Genomic DNA, 8028 nt, shown 5'->3' with positions numbered 1-8028 from the left:
GTTAAGCAAGGCATTGTATGGACTACATCAGGCACCTCGTGCCTGGTATTCAACTTTATCAGATTACTTGCTTGAAAATGGGTTTGAAAGAGAGAAGATAGATAGCACGTTGTTCTTCAAGAGAGATGGAAGCGACTTCCTGCTGGTGTAAGTCTACGTGGATGACATTATCTTTGCTGCATCAAGAGTCTCCAGGTGTCAAGATTTTGAGGCCGTCATGAAAAAGAGGTTTGAAATGAGTGCTATGGGTGAACTAACTTACTTTTTAGGATTGCAGGTTGATCAGAAGAAGGATGGGATGTTCATTCATCAGACCAAGTATGTCCATGATGTGCTCAAACGCTTCAAGATGGAGGACAGCGCTCCATTTGACACTCCAATCTGCGTCAATCACAAATTGGGTGCTGAGTCAGACGGTGATGTAGATGTGGACCCAACTCAGTATCGGGCTATTATAGGTTCTTTAATGTACTTAACTGCTTCTAGGCCTGATATAATGTTTGCTGTTTGTCTTTGTGCTCGTTTTCAGGCAAACCCAAAGGAATCTCACATGAAGGGTGTGAAGAGGATCTTGCGGTATCTCAAGGGCAAACCGAAGCTGGGATTGTGGTACCCGAGAGGAGGAGACTTGGAGCTAGTCGCTTACACAGATTCTGATTATGGAGGGTGCAATCAGAGTCGGAAGTCAACAACTGGAGGATGTCAGTTTCTTGGTGGCAGATTGGTGTCGTGGCAATGCAAGAAGCAGACTTCAGTCGCAATTTCAACCTGTGAAGCAGAATACATGGCAGCATCCAACTGCTGCTCCCAGGTTCTTTGGATTCAACAACAGTTGCGCGACTATGGTCTGAATTTCTTACTTACACCTATTTGCATTGATAACACAGCTGCTATCTCAGTAACTAACAATCCCGTGAAGCATAGTAAAACTAAACATATTGACATACGTCATCATTTTATACGGGATTGTGCTGAGAAGAAACTGATTGTGCTTGAAAAGGTGGATACGCTTGATAATTTCGCTGATCTTTATACTAAAGCGTTTGACAAAACAAGATTTCAAAACCTTATCGAGTTGAATGGGATGATCAATCCCGAGTAACCATGCTTTTAATGTTATACTTAAAAAAAAAAAAAAAAAAAAAAAAAAAACGTCACTATCGCTTAAAATATGTCGGTTACCTCAGTTTGAAGGACTTGTCTTCGGATATGTTTTGGTCCTCATTTTCTACTTGTAGATTTTGAGGATAGCCATTAACCAGATGACTGAAAGTGACCGGGGCGGTTTATGATGAGTTTTCATTCTTTCGCTTAAAATTAGTCGATCATATTAATTAGTTAGAAGGACACATACTAGTATGTGGTCGGTCCAGCTGATCCATTGGATCTTCGGGATAGCCGTTTACCTGAAGACTTTGTTTTGGTCGGGGCGATTAATGTTAAAATTTTTAAAGGGAAATGAAATTATTTTTCAAGTCTGCTACTTCGTAAGAAGTTCGTTTGCTATGTTTAACAGAAAATTGATCCAACCTTGGAAAATGATAGATATACTGATTCTGTGTGCTTAACTAGTGAAGTTATTAGGCTTAAAAGGCTTTAGGACAGTTATTGTATGTCATGGTAGCTTTTTATGGTGCGTAAAAGTAGATGTGATACAAACTAAATCTACTTGATTTTACGTGGAAACTCCTTACGAGTTTTGCATGTCTTCATATATATCTTTCCGAATGATAGGAAGAAAAGCGATTACCCAGTCATACACGAGCCCGTAAGTGTTCTGATTCCCGTGAAGATAACGTTTCAAGAAACTGCAGTGATCCAGATTCGGGACTTGCAGTTGGTTATTACTCTGAAGTCTATGTAAATGTTTATCATAAAAAAAAAAAAAAAAAAAAACAACTTATGAGTTATTGAAACATTCTAGAGTTCAACATATCAAGACTTCTTAATCATGGAGTAAGAAAGAGAACGGGAAGGAGATGAAGAGTAATTACAAACTTAATCAGACACTAAGGGTCGAGGTCAATTCGGGGTGACTTGGGGAAAGCCAAATACGCTTTGAGAATAGATAGGAGGCATCATAATCTCTGAGTTGTTGCCCACTTCAATTTTGAGGCTTAATTGAACTTAACTCGTATCACAGAAACGATGAAAACCATCTTAAGTTATTTACCTGCTTACAACCTGTCTCTATATGTCATAATACAGCTAAACACGGATCTATGTGACAGTCACGTAGTTAGTATGATTCCTGTTCGGATCTTTTCTAAAACGTAGTAGTCCCGATCGAGACTGAAATTTGATCCCTTATACTTTAATTTTTAAAAGTTTCTTGTACTTAGGTAGTTTTATAATTTTGTATCTGGTTACTTGGACTTGATCGTGTTATTTAATTCTTAAAGGGAAGTTTTAGAACTTAATTGCAAAATGTTCAAAATATAAGGGTTGATTTTGTAAATATATGCGATGTTGTTAAACAGGCAACTTATGAATAACTTCGCCTAGGCGAAGTTAACCGTAACTTCGCCTGTATAATCTCTGACCCTATATAAAGAATTTTTAAGGTCAAACTGTTCATAACTTTCAATATCAGCGAACTTATCCTCGATTATCACAGCGAACTTAATCCGTTTTTCATCCGATTATCTTTTTTTTTCCGATTTCAATCAGTATTCAAGGTGTGTTTGGGTTCTATATCTTATACTCGATGTTCAATGTTGTTAATCCTAGGTTGTTTCGACACCCGGTTAACGACCTCGGACGTTCGAAATCTATACCCGATTTCAAAACTTGTTTTACGTTTTCATGAGCAAACTGATCGTCCGGACTGCCTTAATACCATGTGTTTTAGTCTCCTAAATCGTCAAAATTGGCCGAAACACCAGATTTTCGATGTTTGAATCGATCTCACTGTCGCCGATTCAGATTCAGGCGAACTTAAGGTTTAGGCGAAGTTATCCGTAACTTCGCCTGAGGCTCAACTTCACCTGAGGCGATGTTGTGGTGAGGCGAAGTTAATGTCCTTTAAATTTTTTAATTATTAGACGAACTTAAAGATGAAGCGAAGTTGTTCCCAACTTCGCCCCAACTTTAACTTCGCCTATACAGATTTTATCACAACTTCGCACATGGTAACAAGCGAACTTGTGTTAAACCTTAACGTGTATCTAACTTGGTTCGTTTGTTGCAGATATGGCTGCAGTAGCAGGTGCTGGAGGTGCTGGAGGCGATGACGGAGATAATCAGAGACAATTCTTCCCGGGTCACAACATGTTCATCACCTTAGACCCGGAAGTGAGTGGTGTGGAGGATTACCGGGAGATAATCACATTCCTCCTTCGCTCGAGGATATTCCACGCAATCACGACGACTCTGCCGATATCCTTACCAAATATCGAGGATTTCTGGCAGACGGTGGAATACGATTGCCGTGTTGAGCCCCCGGTTATGCGAGCAACCGTCAACAACCAAGAAGTTCAGTTCTCGTCTGAACAAATACGGGTGGCGTTACGTTTTGGAGAGGAGACTCGGGACGACCCAACTGAGTTTGTGGCTCCGTTCCGTGATGGAGCGTTTCTCCGAATGGGCTATTCTGGTCCATTAGGTGATACTCAGAGGAGGAAGGGTTTCCTACTCGATCAGTGGCGCTTCCTCATGCACGTAATGATAGTATGCATGTCAGGGAGGAAGGCGGGCACTGACGGAATGGGTGCGACCATGCAGTCAGCAATGACTGCTCTGACTTATAACAAACGTTATAGCTTTAGTCAGATGGTCTTTTACGAGATCGATAGACAGAGGAGGGCGATGGCTCGTGAGCGGTTCATAATGTATCCAAGATTCATCCAGATGATCTTGAACCATGTGGCTCCAAATTTGCCTCAACGACGCCCAATACGATACGTGGAGAGTGTGAGAAAACATATCTTTGCTCAATGCCGTACTTCGAGTGCGAGGAGCAAGCCTGAACGTCGTCCAAGGCATACTCCACTCTTTGGGTTCTTAATAAACCCGGGGTATGTGCCAGCTCGGGGGGATGAGTTCAGAGACCCTCAACCACAACAGGCAGGAGCAACTAGAGATGTACCTACTGTGCCTGTGGTGTCAGCTGAGGAGGATGTAGACCTTGATGCTGCATTTGGCGGCCAAGGATTCTTCGACATGGACCGTTTTGTTCCACAAGAAGAGGTGCAGGTCTCTGCTGCACAGGTTCGGGAAGTGAATGTTACTAGAGCAGCTACGACGGTGGCTGACTCAGATCTTGATGATGTTATGGATGAGGCGAGAAGGATGTTGGTGAGACGAGAAAGGACGATTGGGAAGAGAAAGAGGACAGTTGATGATAGTGAGTCAGAAGAAGAGGAAGAGGACATTCACAAGTTGATTAGACGTTCAAGACGGGAGAGGACAGGTGCAGGTATGGGAGCTGGAGAGACTTCAAGAGTTGTACGTTTTGCTCCATCCGCACTGTCAGGTATGTCGATTGTTCCTACTTCTGTACAGGTTACAAGCACCGCGGATGTTCCCGTGGTGGCTACATCAGCTGTCGGCATCCCATCCATCACAATACAGACGACGACTCCGGAGATTGTGTCGTTACCACCTCCAACGCTTACTCCTTCAGAGGTGGTGGCACAATTTGTAGAGTCTACCGTCGTTGCAACTACAGGGTTTTCGGTCACGATACCACCTGCGGTTACGTCCACAACTGCTTCTGATGTCCCGGTTACATTCGAGATCCCTGCTGAGTATACTCAAGATACATCTAACATGAGGTTTGATTTCGATGCAACCCTCTCAGACTCGGAGAGAATAGCTGCACTTGAACGGGTCGTGGCAGAGCAATCAAGGATAAACTTTATCCAGACCCAGGCTATTCAGCGCCTTGTAGCAGAGAATCAATTACAGTCGTCCCTCCTGGTTGAACATGGGCGAATTATAGATGCTATGAAGGAGTTCTTGGCATCTCAGGGGGAGATAGGCTGTAGAGGCGACGAGTTAAGGACAAAGAAGAGAAATGATAGAGACGATGATCCCAATGCACCGAAAGGTGCAGGTGGTGAGTTGCCAAGAACTACTCAAGCTCTTGGGACTTCCACAGCTCAGGGGGAGTCTGCGGGTACAGTTGGTGGTGATGAGGTGGTGATGGTTGATGATGATGATGATGTGATCGATGCGTTGAAAGAATTGGATGATGATATGCTAGAGGATGATGTGATGTTTGATGATGATGTGCTGCCTATTGAGGAGATTGAGAAGATTGGAGCACAGATTGTGATAGAAGATGTTGAGGAAGGTGAAATAATTGAAGAGAATGTTGAACACGAGATCCCAGATGTTGAGAAAGCCGATATGGGTACTGAGATAGAAAATGATGAGACTGAATGGGAAGAGCAGCCTAGGTGGAAGGAAGGCTATGCTCAGTGGTTCGTCAAAACGAAGAAACCAGCGGTCCCTACAATGTTTAAGAAGAGTTACAATATTAAAGGATATGCCGAAGCGAAGAAAGGGATTATTTGCTGGATCTATGATGAGCAGTTGAAGCTCTTTGTGATTAAACGGTATGACGGCGTTCAGTACTTTAAAAGAATGTTAAGGTCGTTGAATACACTGCCGGAATGTGAAGTGAAAGACTTAGCCAGATTGGGGTTAATCAATCGAAATGACGATAATATGGCTAGAGTCATTGAGAAAATTGTATGGAGAGAGGGTATAAAAGAGAAGAAGTTTGAGCTGTTGAAACCACAGAAGGGAAAACTTGTTGAAGACAAGGATAGAGGTTTGAGAGCTGATGGAAAACCTTGGATGGTCATGAAGTATAAACCGATCCGGTGCATTAAAGAAGTACCGATGAAGCTAATGCCCAAGGATGTGCTTAAAGACCTAAAGTGGTGGTATGTGGATTGTGAGACAGCAGAGGCGGTGATGGAAGACGAGGATGAACAAGAGCTCCTAAGAGTTTATGATCCGATGCATTTGGTAAACTTATCGCAAGCTGATCTGAAGGTGCTTAATGAGAAGAAAATCTTTTATATTCCTGCTTGGAAGGACGAAGCGAGGAAGTATCAAAGAGTTGTGTCAGTTTGTGTTAGAGAAGGAGTGCATGCGTGAAGAGACAAGATTGAAGATTACGAAACAAGTGCTTAAAGATCAAGATATGAAGCTACTGCCAAGGGGGAGTCTGTTGGTGCATAAATGTCAGTAGTTCATAGTCTAGTGTCTGTAATCGAGTCTGTAATGTTATTTATGTTTTTGTTTAAGCGAAGTTGTTAACAAGTTCGCCTAGGCGAACTTGTTGAACAAGCGAAGTTATGGACAACTTCGCCTGAACATATCAGGCGAAGTTGTCGTGTATTTATACACCAGGTTACGGCGTGGTTTGTAGTGAATCGTGAAGTTAGTCGTTTGAGTTAACCGAGAGTCTGTATCAGTGATTCATATCACGTGAGTTCAGTTATTAATATATAACGTGTTTCGGTTTATTCGTGTGTGTTTGTTTGATTTGCTTTCTACGCTCGTAACGATCTACGCAGGGATTCCGTACATGAGTAGACCGAGATATCTCGTGTGATCCGTCCAGGGAACCTACATGGAACAAACTGTGTTCATGGCTATGTTGGAGCGTGTTGGTAAAAGTGGGTAGAAGTATCGAGGAGAAGAACTTGGTACAAGTATGAGACCGAACTTGATAGTGAAGAGACTACTGATGTAGAAGTTGATGGTGATAGTGAAGATGATGGAGATGATTAGAGAGAGAGTGGTGATGGCCAAGAGCATGATAGTGAGGCCACATATTCTGATACTGACGTGGAGGGTGAACACATAGCGAAAATGCTTCATGACAAAAAAAAACAGAAGGTTGTCAGCAAGCCTACTGTTGGTGCTTCATCCAAACAACAGCAGGAGGAGAAGGAGGAAGAGGAGAAACCTGAATGTCCTCTTAAACATTTGAAAAACATCAAGGACTCCAATAAGTCTGGGCCTTCAAAGATGCTGACATCTGTGAAGGTAATCTTTCCTTATAATTCCACTTTGACACAACCACCACCCACAACCCAAGCCGACCCACACCAAGCCTTACCAACCACCATACCCCGCACCTAAAAGCAAACAAATTTATGTGCTCAAACCTAAAAGCAAAACCAAGACAAAAACCAAAACCAAACACACCACTAGAAGACTTTTAGATGAACCCATAACACCACCCGAAACCTCACCCTCAAGAAAATATGAACCTTTACCATCCATCCTTGAAAACTTACCCACATCCACCAGCCCAACCGGAACCGAGCCTACACATCAAACCTATTCACCTCCTAGGACTTCTTCAACCTTTAGCTCACCAACCTAACGATTCACATCCCCAATCAAAGCCACATCTTTCTGAACTTCCAACATCACATCATCAACCCAAACCTAAACCACCACACAAACCATCCAATCCTCAACCCAAACCTCAACCAAACCATAACTACATCCTTACCTACCCAAACCATCACCATGCCAACCCAAACAACCAATCTTTTCCATTACACCTCCCTTAACTACAAAAAGCCCAATCATATCTACTATTCCCCTATCAAGTGGAAAGTATATAAGATATACTTTGTTTAGGGATTCTGTCTATCCTCTATAGGATTCAGGCTCTGGATGAGTCAAACGAAAAGAGGGTCAAGAGGGAACATTTGTTTTTAAAGTTTGTGAAAAGAAACAAGCGATAAATGAAAAGGTCGTGAAGGAAAGGGATGAGTTGGCCGCTCGAGTTTCTCAGTTGGAGCAACACAGGGAGGTTGATAGAGCCCTGATCGAGAGCCAAACACTACGGATACGGACCCTATAAAATCGTGTTGATATCAAATCCAGATCACTAAACAATCTTTGTTGAATGCCGAACGACATGATGAGTTTACTCGTATTGGATCAAGGGTTTCTCACCTTGAGAATGATCTTCCTTCCTCAAACATCGCTCAAAATCTAAGGAGGGAGCTAGAGTCAAGCGTGGATAGAGCCATGATCGAATGTGAAGGT

This window comes from Bidens hawaiensis, unplaced genomic scaffold (assembly GCF_021521415.1).
Source record: "Bidens hawaiensis isolate Kalapana, Puna unplaced genomic scaffold, B.hawaiensis_p1.1 tig00046481_1, whole genome shotgun sequence".
NCBI classification, from domain to species: domain Eukaryota; kingdom Viridiplantae; phylum Streptophyta; class Magnoliopsida; order Asterales; family Asteraceae; genus Bidens; species Bidens hawaiensis.
The sequence above is the reverse complement of the archived record's forward strand: the minus strand, read 5'-3'. Positions refer to the sequence as shown.